The sequence below is a fragment of the Scyliorhinus torazame genome, chromosome 13 (assembly GCF_047496885.1).
Source record: "Scyliorhinus torazame isolate Kashiwa2021f chromosome 13, sScyTor2.1, whole genome shotgun sequence".
NCBI lineage: Eukaryota > Metazoa > Chordata > Chondrichthyes > Carcharhiniformes > Scyliorhinidae > Scyliorhinus > Scyliorhinus torazame.
In genome coordinates, this window is record NC_092719.1 from 210201340 (window position 1) to 210219745 (window position 18406).

General features: G+C 50.8%; 1 long non-coding RNA gene and 1 other non-coding gene across 2 annotated transcripts in view; one reads left to right on the plus strand and one right to left on the minus strand.

The window, feature by feature from the left end:
• LOC140388583 (uncharacterized) overlaps positions 1-18406 on the plus strand; it is an 88592-nt gene that overhangs the window by 35591 nt on the left and 34595 nt on the right. The window lies entirely within an intron of this gene.
• trnaf-gaa (transfer RNA phenylalanine (anticodon GAA)) lies at positions 11918-11990 on the minus strand. The gene has a single exon. It is a non-coding gene; the product is annotated as a tRNA-Phe (tRNA).

Below are 18406 nucleotides of genomic sequence, written 5' to 3' on the forward strand. Positions count from 1 at the left end.
ACTGTGCTACCGTGCTGCCTACTTGTGATTCCGGACTGGTTGATCTGCAATGGCCCAGCAAGCCACCCAGTCTGTAGGCAATTAGGGTTGAGAAACAAATGCTGGACCTTGTCAGCAACACCCACTTTCCATGAAAGAATAGAGAAAAGTCATAGAGTGACTATGGCCATTCAGCCCATCAGGCGTGTGTTGGGTGTGTGTGCTCCTGATTTCCTGCCATTGTCTGATGTTGGCCCAGTTTGAAAGTGCCAGCTGGTTTATTAAAAAAATGTTTTAATATTGAATTTTACAGCAGGGATACGGACTGACTGGTCCGTGAGCCCACTCCCAGCCTGCTCTAACTCACCCTATCAACGGAACCTTCTATTCCTTTCTCTCTCGTGTGTTTAGCTGACATCCACTTCAGTGCGTTGATGACAACGAATAGCGGAAGAGCCTCCAGGGATGTGGACACCCAAGGGGGGGTTGTGAAATGCTCATGTTCCTGGCAGATGTGCACAAACCTCCTGAGCGCCCTGTCAATGATGCCTGATTCTGCTCAGTCAGGCCTGAGCAGGCGATGTTCAGTCAATCGTAGCGAAGCGCTTCCACCATTTCAAATTCAATTCACCCTCCATAAGGGAAATTCAACGAAGTGTTTCTTTTCAAAGTCTTCTTGAAATTGATCCCCTTCCCTCCTCGACCGGTTGGTATGCAATCCATACCAGCGCAAGCTAGTGTCCTGTAGAAAGGATACTCATTGGGCGGCACGGTGGTTAGCACTGCTGCCTCACGGCACCCAGGGCCCGGGCTTGATCCCGACTCCGGGTCACTGTCCGTGTGGCGTTTGCACATTCTCCCCGTGTTTGCGTGGGTTTCGCCCCCACAACCCAAAGATGTGCAGGTCAGGTGGATTGGCCACGCTAAATTGCCCCTTAATTGGGGAAAAAAAAATTGGGTACTCTAAATTTATTTTAAAAAATAAGGACACTCCACACGCAAGGGAAGACTTGCATTTATATAGCACCATTCACAACTGTACCTTCCAGCCAATTAAATACTTTTGAAGTTTAGCCAGTGTTGTGATGTTTGTATTTCGATGTTGTCATAACTAGCCTGCTGACATGTGGATGTACCAAACTGGACCGAGCATAAATTATCCCTTTCACAAGAGAATAAAATGAAACGTATTTTATACAGAGCTCCTAAGTGTATATCAATTCCCTTTGTAGCCAACCAGGTTTTGGAAGTGTAGTCACCAAGGCAGCTACTTTGAGCACAGCATGCTCCCACAAACAGGAATATGAAAATGACTAAATAATCTGGTCTAATGATGTTGTTTGGGGCAGCACGGTAGCATTGTGGATAGCACAATTGCTTCACAGCTCCAGGGTTCCAGGTTCGATTCCGGCTTGGGTCACTGTCTGCGGAGTCTGCACGTTCTCCCCGTGTCTGCGTGGGTTTCCTCCGGGTGCTCCGGTTTCCTCCCACAGTCCAAAGATGTGCAGGTTGCCCTTAGTGTCCAAAATTGCCCTTAGTGTTGGGTGGGGTTACTGGGTTATGGGGATAGGGTGGAGGTGTTGACCTTGGGTAGGGTGCTCTTTCCAAGAGCCGGTGCAGACTTGATGGGCTGAATGGCCTCCTTCTGCACTGTAAATTCTATGATAATTCTATGATAAATACTTGCCCAAGACACAGGGGTGAACTCTCCTGCTCTTCTTCAAAGACTCACCTGAGGAAGGAGCAGCGTTCCGAAAGCTAGTGACATCGAAACAAACCTGTTGGACTTTAACCTGGTGTTGTAAGACTTCGTGCTGTGCTCACCCCAGTCCAACGCCGGCATCTCCACATCACTTCTTCAAAGAAACTTCATTGGAGCTTTTGTGAGGTCCATGAGAGATGGTTCCTCCGACAGTGCAGCACTCCCTCAGTATGGCACTGAAGTGCCAGCATAGATTGTGTGCTTAAGGGTAGGAGAGTGGGACCAGCTGGATTGCTCATGCAGGGAACCAGCACAGTTTTGATGGGCTGACTGACCCCCCCCCCCCGCATTCAATTCCGGCCTTGGATGACAGTCTGTGTGGAGTTTGCACTTTCTCCCCGTGTCTGCGTGGGTTTCCTCCGACAGTCCAAAGATGTGCAGGTTAGTACCACAGAGGGAATCATTGATGTGACATCCTACCATCTTGAGCCTTTTAAAGTATCTTTTTGAAGTAGCCACTAACGACCCTGGAATTTAAGTTCAAATCCATCTCGGACAGGCGTGTGACAGTTTCCTCTCCGCTTCATGCTACCTCGCCCGACACAAAGTGAGGTTGCACAATGTCAGCCCAGTTCTCAGTGGGCATGGATCTCCAGCACTGTTCTAAGTATGGCTTCAACTGGTACTGAAACTGGCAATCCAATTGCAGCAGTTCATGGAATGGGGGAACGAGGAAAAATGGCAGTTGTTATCAATAAGAACGTCAGAAATAGGACCTGAAGTGGGCTATTCGTCCCATCAAGCCAGTACCATCACAGCGCAACTTCAAGTTCAGCTCCACTTCATTCCAACTATCCCTCGTGTCCCGTAAATTCCTTCTTATCCAAAATCCGATCGATCTCCGTCTTGAATATGTTCAATGACTCCACCCTTTGGGGGAGAGAATTCCAAAGATTCGCAACCCTTTGAGTGAAGAAATTTCTCCTCATCTCCAACCTAAATGGTCAAGCCCTTATTCTGAGGCTATGACCCCCCTAGTTCTAGGACCCCCAGCCTGGGGGGAAACATTCCCGCATCAAACACCCACGGGGGCACTCTAGAAATTGGGCTGAGGTACGTTAGCATGGAAGGGAGGGAGATTTACTCTGAGGGTGACCTTGTTATATCTGATCGGAGAACTCTTTGTGTATTGGATGCCTGCATTAGGGAAAAGTGCACTACCCAGACAATGCTCTGCTACATGAGTAGAAATCCACGCAAAAAGAGAGCAGACCTTATCAGATAAAACTATCCTTTAATAAAGCAAGTACCAGAAGCATTAAGCAAGGTGCGGACCGATGGATTAATATTATCCAGAGCCAGTCATGATTGATTTTCAGGATAATAATCCAAGTCAGTAAACATATTGCACAGCAAACTATAAAGAAGCCTTTGTGCTGCTGATGTTGCTAAATATGGCATCTGGCCATCTGCTCCTCTGACGATGGATCAGAAAATGAAAACGCAAATACAGGATCAGCCGAACACATGAACGAGCGTATGAATTAGGAGTAGCAAGTGGGCCACTCGGCCCCTCGGGCCTGCTCCACTATTCAATGAGATCATGGCTGATCTGATCATAACCTCAGACCCATATTCCTGCCTGACCCCGCCCCCCCCCCCCCCCCCCCACCCCCTCCCCCCTCCAAATCCCGGGCTGTTAGGCCATAAGACATAGGAGCGGGAGTAAGGCCATTCGGCCCATCAAGTCCACTCCACCATTCAATCATGGCTGATTTCAACTCCATTTACCCGCTCTCTCTCCATAGCCCTTAATTCCTCGAGAAATCAAGAATTTATCAACTTCTGTCTTAAAGACACTCAACGTCCCGGCCTCCACCGCCCTCTGTGGCAATGAATTCCACAGACCCACCACTCTCTAGCTGAAGAAATTTCTCTTCATCTCTGTTCTAAAGTGACTCCCTTTTATTCTAAAGCTGTGCCCCCGGGTCCTAGTCTCCCCTGCTAATGGAAACAACTTCCCTACGTCCACCCTATCTAAGCCATTCATTATCTTGTAAGTTTCTATTAGATCTCCCCTCAATCTCCTAAACTCCAATGAATATAATCCCAGGATACTCAGGATGGCGAGGATGATCCTGGATAAGAGCGAAAGTAACAGGGTAGTTATTATGGGAGACTTTAACTTTCCAAATATTGACTGGAAAAGATATAGTTCGAGTACATTAGATGGGTCGTTTTTTGTACAGTGTGTGCAGGAGGGTTTCCTGACACAGTTTGTTGACAGGCCAACAAGAGGCGAGGCCACGTTGGATTTGGTTTTGGGTAATGAACCAGGCCAGGTGTTGGATTTGGAGGTAGGAGAGCACTTTGGGGACAGTGACCACAATTCGGTGACGTTTACGTTAATGATGGAAAGGGATAAGTATACACTGCAGGGCAAGAGTTATAGCTGGGGGGAGGGCAATTATGATGCCATTAGACGTGACTTGGGGGGGATAAGGTGGAGAAGTAGGCTGCAAGTGTTGGGCACACTGGATAAGTGGATCTTGTTCAAGGATCAGCTACTGCGTGTTCTTGATAAGTATGTACCGGTCAGGCAGGGAGGAAGGCGCCGAGTGAGGGAACCGTGGTTTACCAAAGAAGTGGAATCTCTTGTTAAGAGGAAGAAGGAGGCCTATGTGAAGATGAGGTGTGAAGTTTCAGTTGGGGCGATGGATAGTTACAAGGTAGCGAGGAAGGATCTAAAGAGAGAGCTAGGACGAGCAAGGAGGTGACATGAGAATTATTTGGCAGGAAGGATCAAGGAAAACCCAAAAGCTTTCTATAGGTATGTCAAGAATAAGCGAATGACTAGGGAAAGAGTAGGACCAGTCAAGGACAGGGATGGGAAGTTGTGTGTGGAGTCTGGAGAGATAGGCGAGATACTAAATGAATATTTTTCGTCAGTATTCACTCAGGGAAAAGATAATGTTGTGGAGGAGAATGCTGAGCCCCAGGCTAATAGATTAGATGGCATTGAGGTACGTAGGGAAGAGGTGTTGGCAATTCTGGACAGGCTGAAAATAGATAAGTCCCCGGGACCTGATGGGATTTATCCTAGGATTCTCTGGGAGGCCAGGGAAGAGATTGCTGGACCTTTGGCTTTGATTTCTATGTCATCATTGGCTACAGGAATAGTGCCAGAGGACTGGAGGATAGCAAATGTGGTCCCTTTGTTCAAAAAGGGGAGCAGAGACAACCCCGGCAACTATAGACCGGTGAGCCTCACGTCTGTAGTGGGTAAAGTCTTGGAGGGGATTATAAGAGACAAGATTTATAATCATCTAGATAGGAATAATATGATCAGGGATAGTCAGCATGGCTTTGTGAAGGGTAGGTCATGCCTCACAAACCTTATCGAGTTCTTTGAGAAGGTGACTGAACAGGTAGATGAGGGTAGAGCAGTTGATGTGGTGTATATGGATTTCAGCAAAGCGTTTGATAAGGTTCCCCACGGTAGGCTATTGCAGAAAATACGGAGGCTGGGGATTGAGGGTGATTTAGAGATGTGGATCAGAAATTGGCTAGCTGAAAGAAGACAGAGGGTGGTGGTTGATGGGAAATGTTCAGAATGGAGTTCAGTCACAAGTGGAGTACCACAAGGATCTGTTCTGGGGCCGTTGCTGTTTGTCATTTTTATCAATGACCTAGAGGAAGGGGCAGATGGGTGGGTGAGTAGATTTGCAGGCGATACTAAAGTCGGTGGTGTTGTCGATAGTGTGGAAGGATGTAGCAGGTTACAGAGGGATATAGATAAGCTGCAGAGCTGGGATGAGAGGTGGCAAATGGAGTTTAATGTAGAGAAGTGTGAGGTGATTCACTTTGGAAGGAATAACAGGAATGCGGAATATTTGGCTAATGGTAAAGTTCTTGAAAGTGTGGATGAGCAGAGGGATCTAGGTGTCCATGTACATAGATCCCTGAAAGTTGCCACCCAGGTTGATAGGGTTGTGAAGAAGGCCTATGGAGTGTTGGCCTTTATTGGTAGAGGGATTGAGTTCCGGAGTCAGGAGGTCATGTTACAGCTGTACAGAACTCTGGTACGGCCCGCATTTGGAGTATTGCGTACTGTTCTGGTCACCGCATTATAGGAAGGACGTGGAGGCTTTGGAGCGGGTGCAGAGGAGATTTACCAGGATGTTGCCTGGTATGGAGGGAAAATCTTATGAGGAAAGGCTGATGGACTTGAGGTTGTTTTCGTTGGAGAGAAGAAGGTTAAGAGGAGACTTAATAGAGGCATACAAAATGATCAGGGGGTTGGATAGGGGGGACAGTGAGAGCCTTCTCCCGCGGATGGAAATGGCTGGCACGAGGGGACATAGCTTTAAACTGAGGGGTAATAGATATAGGACAGAGGTCAGAGGTAGGTTCTTTACGCAAAGAGTAGTGAGGCCGTGGAATGCCCTACCTGCTACAGTAGTGAACTCGCCAACATTGAGGGCATTTAAACGTTTATTGGATAAACATATGGATGATAATGGCATAGTGTAGGTTAGATGGCTTTTGTTTCGGTGCAACATCATGGGCCGAAGGGCCTGTACTACGCTGTATTGTTCTATGTTCTATGTTAGGCCTACCATTCCTGGGATCATCCGTGTGAATCTCCGCTGGACCCGCTCCAGTGCCAGTATGTCCTTCCTGAGGTATGGGGCCCAAAATTGCTCACAGTATTCTAAATGTTCTTGGGTTTTTGGTCCGATACCATCTTTGTACAAAATATTTTCCATGCTTTTCAGAACAGTTTTCATTTCCAGAAAGCTTAATCACCAATCCTCCACAAAAGCAGAAATGTTACTTTTTTTCTCTCTGATGGCTAAGATTTAGTCCCTGGTAGCTATGAATCAAGGAATATTTGACAGGTTATTGAGCGATACACATTACTTCCAACCCTGTAATCCAGTCGATTAAAGAATTTATATTTCTTTTATATAAATTTAGAGTACCCAATTATTATTTTTTTCCAATAAAGGGGCAATTTGGCGTGGCCAATCCACCTAACCTGCACATCTTTGGGTTGTGGGGGTGAAACCCACGCAGACACAGGGAGAATGTGCAAACTCCACAAGGTCAGTGACCCAGGGCAGGGATTCGAACCCAAGTCCTCAGCGCCGCAGTCGCAGTGCTAACCACTGCGCCACGTGCCGGCCCAGTCCATTAAAGAATTGAAAGGAGCTGCGGCTCAGTTGGCTAACGCCGTGAGTCAGAAGGTCAAAGTCTCACTCCAGGGATTTGATCCTAAATTCGAGGCCGTCACTCCCAGTGATTTTACTAAGGGAGTGTCGTCAGTAGGACTGTCTGTCTGTTAGATGAAAAGTTAAGGCCCTGCCTACTCTCTCAGGTGGTGTAAAAGATTCCATGAATAGATCTCTCTGGCCCAGGCCGATGCTAATCTCTTGATCGAACTGATTAAAACAGATTATGGATCTAGATCATTTAACAGTGCTGTTTGTCTTCACTGGAGCACATAGACATCAGAAACAGGCCTGTACTCTCAGTATGTGCTGCACTCCCTGAATATCCAAGTGGTGGGTAGATCTGCACATTAGGATTTACCTATCAGGCATCTTCTAACTCATTGAATAGGAGTGGAAGTGAAACATCCTCGAGGGACTCGCTAAGAGGGAGTGTGGGTAAAGAAGAGCAAAGGGGCATATCAATTAAGGAGTTTGCAGTGAAGAGTCACTTGATCCTCAACTAATCAGCCCCAGTACAAAATGAACTGTACCACAGCTGGTGTCAACAATGTTCAAGTTGTGTTAAGGAGCATGTGTAAATTCAGGAGGCAGGCATATCCCGACAACAGGGGATTATTATATCACTATGACGCTTATGCAGCAGATGTCAAGCAAGCAAGAGGTCAGAGGGCATGGAGGAATCTGTGTTCTCAGCTGTGAGCTTATTAGCCCCACTGGGCTTTCCTAGCGTGAGACGAGAACTTAGACTAAACAAACAGCATGCAGTTGATCTGTGCAGTTGATCTGCGGGTTGACTTACAGGGAGATTTGGAACTGTAATCTTTACCCGTTCTTAATAACCCGACGTTTAGCGAGGTTTCAATCTCTGTCCCAGTGGAGCTTCTCCGACACCCACCCATCCCCCACCTCTCTCCGACACCTCTCTAAAGGTGACACTTACAAAGGCACCCCCAGCCCTTCACTACCTCACATAAACAGCTGTAGTTGAGATGACTGCCAGGTGACAGCCAATTCCACTCGCCAGGGCTGAGAGCAGTTTACCCACCAGGGTGGCCACTGAATTTGGGATGTTTTGAGCTCTAATTACTCAGCACTGTGGTGTGACACAAGGCCACCGGGGGGGGGGGGGGGGGGGGGGGGGGGGGGCACTGTGGTGTGACACAAGGCCACGGGGCGGGTTACAAACCTCTCATGTTCGCCAGTTGAAGTCCTTTTGGATGACTGCCAGTGGCGACCCGTTTAGGAAAATTAATCAGGTTATTAGTGTAGTGAGGTGTTCTGACCTTTACAAATTATTTCCCTTGGCCCCAGCGGGTCGAGATCAATTGCAGATCCAAATGGTTTACTCATCTTTCTCAATTTTGGATAAGTTGTGAAACTTGTCTTCCCCCTGAAATGGACTTTAAAAATTCCATGACACTGTAGGCGGGATTTCTCCGACCGAATTCCTCCGTCGCCGGGGGGTGGGAACCGCAGCGCGCCGGTCGGCGGCCGCTGGCAGTGCCCCTTCCCCCCCCCCCCCACCCCCCCCCCCCCCCCCGCCGATTTCTCCGGCCCGCAATGGACCGAGTGGCCGCCTGTTTTTAGGCCGGTCCTGCCCGGGCGTTAATTACCCGGCGGGACCTGGCTGCGCGGGCGGCCTCCAGAGCCCCTCGGGGGGGGCGCGGGGGGGGATCTGGCCCCCGGGGAGGTGCCCCGCACGATGGCCTGGCCCGCGATTGGGGCCCACCGATCCGCGGCGGGCTTGTGCCGTGGGGGCACTCTATTCCGCTGCTGCGATCCCTCGCGATGGCCGACGCGGAGATGAACCCCCCCTGGGCATGCGCTGGGATGAACGCCAACACACGGTTGGCGCTCCCGCGCATGCGCCAACATCGCCGCGGCCGGCGAAGGCCCTTCAGCGCCGGTTGGCATGGTGCCAAGCCCCTTCCACGCCAGCCGGGGCGGCGCAAGCCACTCCGCCGCCGGCCTAGCCACTGTAGGTGCGGAGGATTCCACACCTTCGGAGCGGCCCGATGCCGGAGTGGTTCACGCCACTCCTTCCCGCCGGAGTTGCCTGCCCCGTCGATACCCGCAGAATCCCGTCCTATTTCTTAGAAGAAGAGCAGAGAATTTCTCTCTGTTATCCTTTCAATATTTATTCCTCAATCGACAGCACTAATAATTTCCTGGGCATTTATCTTGTTGTTTTCAGGGCCTTGCTGAGTGTATTGGTAAGGACCAGATCATCTGTTTTTTACTGAAGGATCCCAGCACTAACCAGGGCCTCGGTTTAGCTTTTTAAAAATCCATTTGCGGGATATGGGCGTCGCTGTTAGACCAGCATTTATTGCCCATCCCTAGTTACCCTTCAGAAGGTGGTGGTGAGCTGCCTTCTTAAACCACTGCAGTCCATGTGGTGCAGGCACACCCACTGTGCTGTTAGGGAGGGAGTTCCAGGATTTTGACCCAGTGAAAGTGAAGGAACGGCGATGTATTTTCCAAGTCAGGATGGTGAGTGACTTGGAGGGGAACCTGCAGGTGGTGGGGTTCCCAGGTATCTGCTGCTCTTGCCCTTCTAGATGGTAGTGGTCATAGGTTTGGAAGGTGTTGTCTAAGGAACCTTGGTCAGTTACTGCAGTGCATCTTGTAGATGGTACACACGGCTGCCACTGTTCGACGGTGGAGGAGGGTTTGAATGTTTGTGGAAGGGGGAGCAATCAAGTGGGCTGCTCGCATGGTGTTGGGCTTCTGGAGTGTTGAACTCATCCAGGTGAGTGGGTAGTATTCCATAACACTCCTGACTTGTGCCTTGTCGATGGTGGACAGGCTTTGGGGGGGTCAGGACGTGAGTTTCTTGCCGTAGGATTCCTAGCCTTTGACCTACCCTGGTAGCCACAGTATTAATATGGCTAGTCCAATTCAGTTTCCGATCAATGGTAACACCCAGGATGTTGATTGTGGGGGATTCAGCGATGGTAATGCCATTGAATGTCAAGGGGCAGTGGTTAGATTCTCTCTTGTAGAGATGGTCATTGCCTGGCACTTGTGTGGCACGAATGTAATTTGCCACTTGTCAGCCCAAGCCTTATATTGTCTAGAACTTGCTGCATTTGGACACGGACTGCTTCATTATCTGAGGAGTCACGAATGGTGCTGAACCTTGTACAGTCATCTGCAAACATGCCCATTTCGTACCTTATGATGGTCATTGATGAAGCAGCTGAAGATGGTTGGGCCTAAGGACACTACCCTGAGGAACTCCTGCAGTGAAGTCCTTCTAAGAGACTGCAGGCTATCTGTAATGGCACAGCCTAGATTTTGGTGTTCATGGGCGAGATTCTCCGACCCCCCGCCGGGTCGGAGAATCGCCGGGGGCTGGCGTGAATCCCACCCCCGCCGGTTGCCGAAGTCTCCGGCACCGGATATTCGGCGGGGGCGGGGAATCGCGCCGCGCCGGTTGGCGGGCCCCCCCGCTCGATTCTCCCGCCCGGATGGGCTGAAGCCCCACCGCTAAAATGCCTCTCCCGCCGGCGTAAATTAAACCACCTACCTTACCGACGGGACAAGGCGGCACGGGCGGGCTCCGGGGGTCCTGGGGGGGTCGCGGGGCGATCTGGCCCCGGGGGGGTGCCCCCACGGTGGCCTGGCCCGCGACCGGGGCCCACCGATCCGCGGGCGGGCCTGTGCCGTGGGGGGCACTCTTTCCCTTCTGCCTCCGCCACGGTCTCCATCATGGCAGAGGCGGAAGAGACTCCCTCCACTGCGCATGCGCGGGAATGCCGTCAGTGACCGCTGAGGCTCCCGCGCATGCGCCGCCCGGAGATGTCATTTCCGCGCCAGCTGGCGGGGCGGAAATTCGTCCGGCGCCGACCTAGCCCCTCAATGTTGGGGCTCGCCCCCCCAAAGATGCGGAGCATTCCGCACATTTGGGGCGGCGCGATGCCATCTGATTTGCGCCGTTTTGGGCGCCAGTCGGCGGACATCGCGCCGTTTCCGGAGAATTTCGCCCCATGTCTTTGGAATGCGCCTTAAATCAAATTTGGACTGAAAGACTATAGTTCTATCCCACTGAGACACCATTCATAATATTGGGTGAGGTCAGAAAATAGAATGGCCAGAAACACCATTGGGGACGTTGGATCAGTTTATGGGGGTGATTCTCCAATATGGAGCCCAAGTGTTCGCGCCGTCGTGAACGCCGTCGCGTTTCACGACGGCGCGAACCGGGCCCTGGTATAACCGATTCTGGCCCCCACAGGGGACCAGCACGGCACTGGAGTGGTTCGCGCTGCTCCAGCCTCCTTTCGCAGCATCAAATGGACGCCGCGCCAACCCGCGCCTGCGCCGGGGACTTCTTTAGCCCGTTGCCCCCGACTCAACATGGAGTCGGTGTTCAGGGGCCGGCCGAGCCGGAAAGTAGGCCCGGGGGCGGGAGAGGCCGGCCCTGATCGTGGGCCAGACCCCATCGGAGCCCCCCTCCCCCCCCCCCCCCACAGGCCGCCCGCCGACAGTTCGCGCAGAGTTCCCGCCGGCAGTGACCAGGAGTGAACGGTGCCGGTGGGACGCTGTCGTATCGGCCCGGCCGCTCGGCCCATCCAGGCCGGAGAATCGCCGGCGCAAATGGCGCTGATTCTCCGCACCTCGGAGAATCGCGCGCCGGAGTCGGGGCGCGGTTGCGGCAATTCTCCGGCCTAGCACAGGGCTCGGAGAATCGCCCCCTATATATAATTACACAGATATATGGCACAGAAACAGGCCATTCCCAACCAGTCCGTTTTGGTGTTTATGTTCCACTTGAACCTCCTCCTACCTTTGAAATGAAAATCGCTCATTGCCACAAGGAGGCTTCAATGAAGTTACTGTGAAAAGCCCCTAGTCGCCACATTCCGGCGCCTGTTCGGGGAGGCTGTTACGGGAATTGAACCGTGCTGCTGGCCTGCCTTGGTCTGCTTTCAAAGCCAGCAATTTAGCCCTGTGCTAAACAGCCCCCAGCTAAAAAATGTAGCACCCTGCGCAATGCCGAAACCCAGAATTGAACCAGGGACCTTTAGATCTTCAGTCTAACGCTCTCCCAACTGAGCTATTTCAGCTTCCCTCATCTAAACCCATCACCGGTCCCCTCTATTCCCTTCTCCGTCATATGGGGCGCGCTTCCCCGCTCCCACGCCGGTTGGGAGAATCGCCTGGTGCACGCAGGCCGGAGAATCGCCCGAGGACACCCAAAATGGCGATTCTCCGCTATCCCCGCTATTCTCCGGCCCGGACGGGCCGAGCGGCCTGCCCAATGTGACGGGTTCCCACCGGCGCCATCCACACCTGGCCGCTGCCTGCGGGAACAGCGCGGGAACGCTGGGGGGACGGCCTGTGGGAGGGGGGGGGGGATTCCTGCACCGGGGATGCCTCAAATGGGGTCTGGCCCGCAATCGGTGCCCACCGATCGGCGGGCCAACCTCTCTGAAGGAGGACCTCCTTTCCTCCGCGCCACGCAAGATCCATCCGACATCATAGATTATCATAAAATTTACAGTGCAGAAGGAGGCCATTCGGCCCATCGAGTCTTCTTCTTGCGGGGAGGCCTCGGGGAGGACGGCAACCACGCATGCGCGGGTGACGCCAGTTACGTGGTGCTGGCCGCGTCATTTACGCGGCGCCACTTTTACGTGGCGCAAATGCCCGGCGCGCGCTGACGACACTGCTTTCGCGACACGCCCCCCCCCCCGAGTTTCTCGCGGCCCCGATCCTAGCCCATTGTCGGGCCCTGAATCGGTCGAGATCGGGGCCGTTTCGCGCCGTCGTGAACCTCGACAGCGTTCACGACGGCGTGGGCACTTAGTTGCGGGAGCGGAGAATCGCGCCCATGCTTTCCGTTAAATGAAACTATACTATTCACTTCAACCCCTCCTTGTCCCGCATTCTCACCACCCTCTGGGTAAAGAGGTTTCTTCTGAATTCCCTATTGGATATCCTGGTGACTATTTTATGGTTTGTAGGTGGCCTCATGATGTAGAGGGCAGTGTCCCTGCCTCTGAGTCACAAGCTCCTGGTTCAAGCCACACTCGGGGACCTGGTGGCCCAGGAAGGTGCCTTCGTAACAAAGCCAAACATATTGAGTATCAACCTGCAAATCCGCCCAACACAGACCAATGGCAGGTGGTAACAGTGGGGGAGACTCCTGGCCAGCTATGTGTTGGAAAGTAAATTGGAGCCTCAACCCTCACTTCTCCACAGGGCTGGACTGCAAAATGCATATCCACCTTTATCCTGTGCAACAACTTGGGCTCCTTTCCGGGGGCGAAATGGGGGGGAGGGGATGCTGATTGGCTCAGTGGCCTGGACTGCTGGTGTGGATCAAATTAGTGTCAACAGCATGGGGATTCAATCCTTGTTCCAGTTGGGGTGGATTTGGGACCTACCTCTTTGCCCTCCCTGTGGTGGAAGTTGTGGCATTGACGGTCAGACCCGGATTAGGGCGGAGAACTGAACAAGGAGATCTTATGGCTGTGTTTATTTGCACCAGAACACCAAGGGAATCACTTCCTGCACAAGTGCAGTCACAGTGTCAGATTCTGGCATTACAATGAAAAAGTTGGCTTGACAGAGACTAAGAATAAAGTTTCAAATTGTCCACTTTTCAGTGTGCATAGTCTTTAACAAATTACATGTTCTTGTATCCACTCTACATGTGACTTTTCAACAATTTCCTCTGTAAAACATGCTTCTGACGATTCAGTAAATGATGAAGATATATAGTTAGCTTTTTCCAGTAAATGAGATCCTTAATTCCAAGGTGGAGAATTGATTGCGATATTTAATTGAAATTCTTAAAAACGAGCAATAAAAAATTATTTTAATGAATAGTTTAAGACATGTTCATCACCCAATTTGGGAATCAAAACAGCCCTGGGAGTGAGGGGCTTATTATCTACCCTGGGCTCTGTAGGGGTTCCCAGCACATAGCCCTAACACTAAAGAGAGAGCACTCACATGAAATCTCACGGGAAGAATTACTACTGGCAAATTTTATTTTTCTTTCCCCTGCGATGTTTGTCGCAGTGATACTGATCGCACATATTCTAAACTCCTGCCACCCACCATAAAGGAGTCAGAAACGGTTACACATGCACAGTGGCACGGTGGTGAGCACTGCTGCCTTACAGCGCCAGGGACCCGAGTTTGATTCCGGCCTTGGACAATTTGAAACTTTATTCTTAGTCTCTGTCAAGCCAACTTTTTCATTTTAATGCCAGAAGTTGACACTGTGACTGCACTTGTGCAGGAAGTGACTCTGGTGCAAATAAACACAGCCATAAGTGCGGAGTTTGCGCTTTCTCCCCATGTCTGCGTGGGTTTCCTCCAGGTGCTCCGGTTTCCTCCCGTAATCCAAAGATGTGCGGGTCAGGAGGATTTGTCGTGCTAAATTGTCCAGGGATGTGCAGGTTAGGTTACGGGGTTATGGGGGTAGGATGGGGTGGGCGTGGGAGTGGACCTGAGTGGAGTGCACTTTCACTGGATCTGTGCAGACTCAGTGGACTGAATGGCCTCCTTCTGCACTGAAGGGATTCTATGATTCTATGATGTGCCTGTGGTCACAGTGTGGGTCAAACATGCGTGCGCAACTGCTTCTGGTGCCTTTAATAATCTTTATTATTAGCAGGTTCTTCGGAGTGGAGGACAAGTGCGGGAGGTGCGGGGGAAGCCCGGCGAACCACACACATATGTCTTGGTCGTGTCCGGCACTGGAGGGGTATTGGAGGGGAGTGGCGGGAGTGATCTCGAAGGTAGTGAAGGTCCGGGTCAAGCCAAGCTGGGGGTTAGTTATATTTGGGGTAGCGGATGAGCCGGGAGTGCAGGAGGCGAAAGAGGCCGATATTGTGGCCTTTGCGTCCCTAGTAGCCCGGCGAAGGATTTTACTCATGTGGAAGGAAGCGAAACCCCCCCCCCCCGGCGTGGCGGCCTGGACAAACGACATGGCAGGGTTCATAAAACTGGAGCGGATGAAGTTTGCGCTGAGAGAATCGGCTCAGGGGTTCTCCATCGGAGGCAACCGTTCCTCAACTATCTAGCGGAACGTTAGGGGGAAAATAGATAGCCAGCAGCAGCAGTGTTTGAAAACTTTAATAAAATATATATATTTTTAAAATAATCTTTATTATTGTCACAAGTAGGCTTACATTAACACTGCAATGAAGCTACTGTGAAAAGCCCCGAGTCGCCACATTCCGGCGCCTGTTCGGATCCACAGAGGGAGAATTCAGAATGTCCAATTCACCTAACAGCACGTCTTTTCATGCCAGGGGCAGGAGCTACAATGCTATTTTACACCGATGATGTCTAGTTATACCCTACTCCAGAGAAGGAAACACTCTCTCGAGCAAAGCCTTTCATCATTTTAAAAACCTCTAATAAGTCACTGCTCAGGACCCACATGGCCAAACGCATTAAGAATTTTCAACACATTTCCATTCAATCACCTGTCACTCTTTTAAATTCCAGAAAACATCGATTCATTCTGCCCAACTTCATTGTCCTCACAATCTGGGAATTAATCCCGTGAACTTTGCTATTACTCACAAAAAGCAAGTAATTTTATAATACTTAGGGCACTGGGTTGGATGGGTGAATTGGTATTTTCTTTGTTGTTGATTTAAAAAAGAAATCTTCTTAGTTAAGGGGTTTGAAAAGCCTCCATGGGTCGGCTTTGCATAAGCTGTGTTTCTTTCTTAGAAAGCTGTAGATGTGACTAACTGGCCCTTAACAGTGAACTTTCACCCAGTTTCAGCTGGTCCAATAACTGAAGTTATTATCTGGGTCATCCATCTTCTTCCTCTTGAAGGGCGGTTACCAACCCCTCCAGGATTGTCCTGGAGTCTTCAAGAATTAAACATTCATCTCCCAGGCACTGCTTGCAAGCAGGACCCGAGAGAAAAATCATCGGAGCATTGAAAAAGAGAGTTTGTCTCAGCTCCTTTGAATAATTTTGTTTATTTGTTAAAAATGATTGGAGGTGATGGAAGCGTACCTTTAATAGGGGGGGGGAGGTGGGGCGGCTGGAGGCGGGAGGTCATGTGATCAGACCGCCAGAAATCACGTCAGAATTGGCAACCCTAGGGGAGCGGTGGCTGGGTAGGGTGGAGTGGAGAGGTTAGGGAAAACAGCGGTGGCCGTGGGGACTGGGGGGGGGGGGGGGGGGGGGGGCTGGCATGTTGTGGGAGCACGGGGAGGGGATGCGGGTTGGCGGGATGAGGGCTGCCAGCGACCGGCTGAGTGAAATGGGGGATGGGGTAGCAGTGTTAGGAAATGTTTTCAATGCAGTTAAATCATTCCTCATGATTCAGCTGGAATCACGGCTTGCGTTCTCCAAATGCAAGCTTATTGCTCAGATATCATGAAGAATGCACTAGTTAATGATGACTGACGGTTAACTGCCAACCATTGTTTGAAAATTGTAGAATTGATTCATGCACCCGGGTTTCTTGCGGGCCCAAGGTGATCAAATTTAAAGCCTCTATAGACGTTGGACTTCCAGCTGTCCTGTGACTTCTATGCTTAACTGGGCAGCACGGTAGCACCGTGGTTAGCACAATTGCTTCACAGCTCCAGGTTCCCAGGTTCGATTCCCGGCTTTGGTCACTGTCTGTGCGGAGTCTGCACATCCTCCCCGTGTGTGCGTGGGTTTCCTCCGGGTGCTCCAGTTTCCTCCCACAGTCCAAAGATGTGCAGGTTAGGTGGATTGGCCATGTTAAATTGTCCTTAGTGTCCAAAATTGCCCTTAGTGTTGGGTGGGGTTACTGGGTGATGGGGATAGGGTGGCGGTGTTGACCTTGGGTAGGGTGCTCTTTCCAAGAGCCGTTGCAGACTCACTGGTCTCCTTCTGCTCTGTAAATTCTATGATATCGAGAGCAATAAGAATGTTTACGGTTAAAGAACACAAAGAGTTGTTTGGTAGTACAGAAAGAGTATTGCTGGAAAAAGGAATTTTGTTGAAGCTTTTCATCCTGCACTCATCAAAACAATTCGAAAGAATAATAATGTCAGGGGAAACAAAAGCCATAGACTTTATGAGAAGAGAGTGCTGATTGGTTGGAAAGTGGTAGAGATGTTACCATGAAGAATGCACTAGTTAATGGTGACTGACAGTTAACTGCCAAGCATTGTTTGAAAATTATAGAATTGATTCATGCACCCTGGTTTCTTGAGGGCTCAAGGTGATCAAATTTAAAGCCTTTATAGATGTTGGACTTCCAGCTGTCCTGTGAGTTCTAAGCTTAATGGGGTTGTTCCCAGATTATCTGTGCATCTTTTTCTGAGTTATGTCGCATGATACCCAGAATGTACATTGAGGCGATTTCCTCCTCGTCCAATCTCTACACTTGACATAATGGCTGCCTTGATGGTTTAACTCTTAATCAGTTAATATCACAAAACGAAGCATGGGTCTCACCCCCACAACCCAAAGATGTGCAGGCCAAGTGGAATGGCCACATTAAATTGCCCCTTAATTTGAAAAATTTTATTTAAAAAAAATAGATAACAAAAGGAACATGGTGACGTAGAGACACTTAAATAGCTACGTCTGTGATACTGCTTGGGGGATTTCTATTCTGGCCAATACCCAATAGTCACACCTGACATGGGATGTAGCCAACATGTCAACATGTCTGCTGTAGCTTCTCTTCCCATTATTCTGGTCAATAACTGATGTCAACACAATTTCAAGTTCTGATAACGTGGGGTTAGGAGCAGCACTGACTTGTCCAATTAGACTTCTGCACAAATGTAACAGTAATATACTGATTCAGATATTAGAATTAGCACCATTATAAAAGCTGTGTGAACTGGTGCAGATATTTCTTTGGGGCAGACCCAAATCTTCCTAAATTAAAACATTGGGCCATGCAGACATAAAATGATGGACATAAATAAACATTCAGATATTTCAGTATCTGGTCACCTTTCATCACAGTCAATGATGAATTCTGATCCAGGTCAATGTTTTAGTTGAGCTTGTTTCCAATGGGCAGCACAGAAACAGGCATCTGGGGCGTCATTCTCCGACCCCCTGCCGGGTCGGAGAATGGCCGTAGGCCGCCGTGAATCCTGCCCATGCCCCCGCCGAAGTCTCCGGTACCGGAGATTGGGCAGGGGCGGGAATCGGGCCGCGCCGGTTGGCGGGACCCCCCGCTGGATTCTCCGACCCGGATGGGCCGAAGTCCCGCCCAGAAATTGCCTGTCCCGCCGGCGTAAATCAAACCTGGTATTTACCGGTGGGACCAGGCGGCGTGGGCGGGCTCCGGGGTCCTGGGGGGGGGCGCGGGGCGATCTGACCCCGGGGGGTGCCCCCACGGTGGCCTGGCCCGCGATCGGGGCCCACCGATCCGCGGGCGGGCCTGTGCCGTGGGGGCACTCTTTCTCTTCCGCCTCCACCATGGCGGAGGCGGAAGAGACTCTCCCCACTGCGCATGCGCGGGAAACAGCGGCCGCTGACGCTCCCGCGCATGCGCCGCAT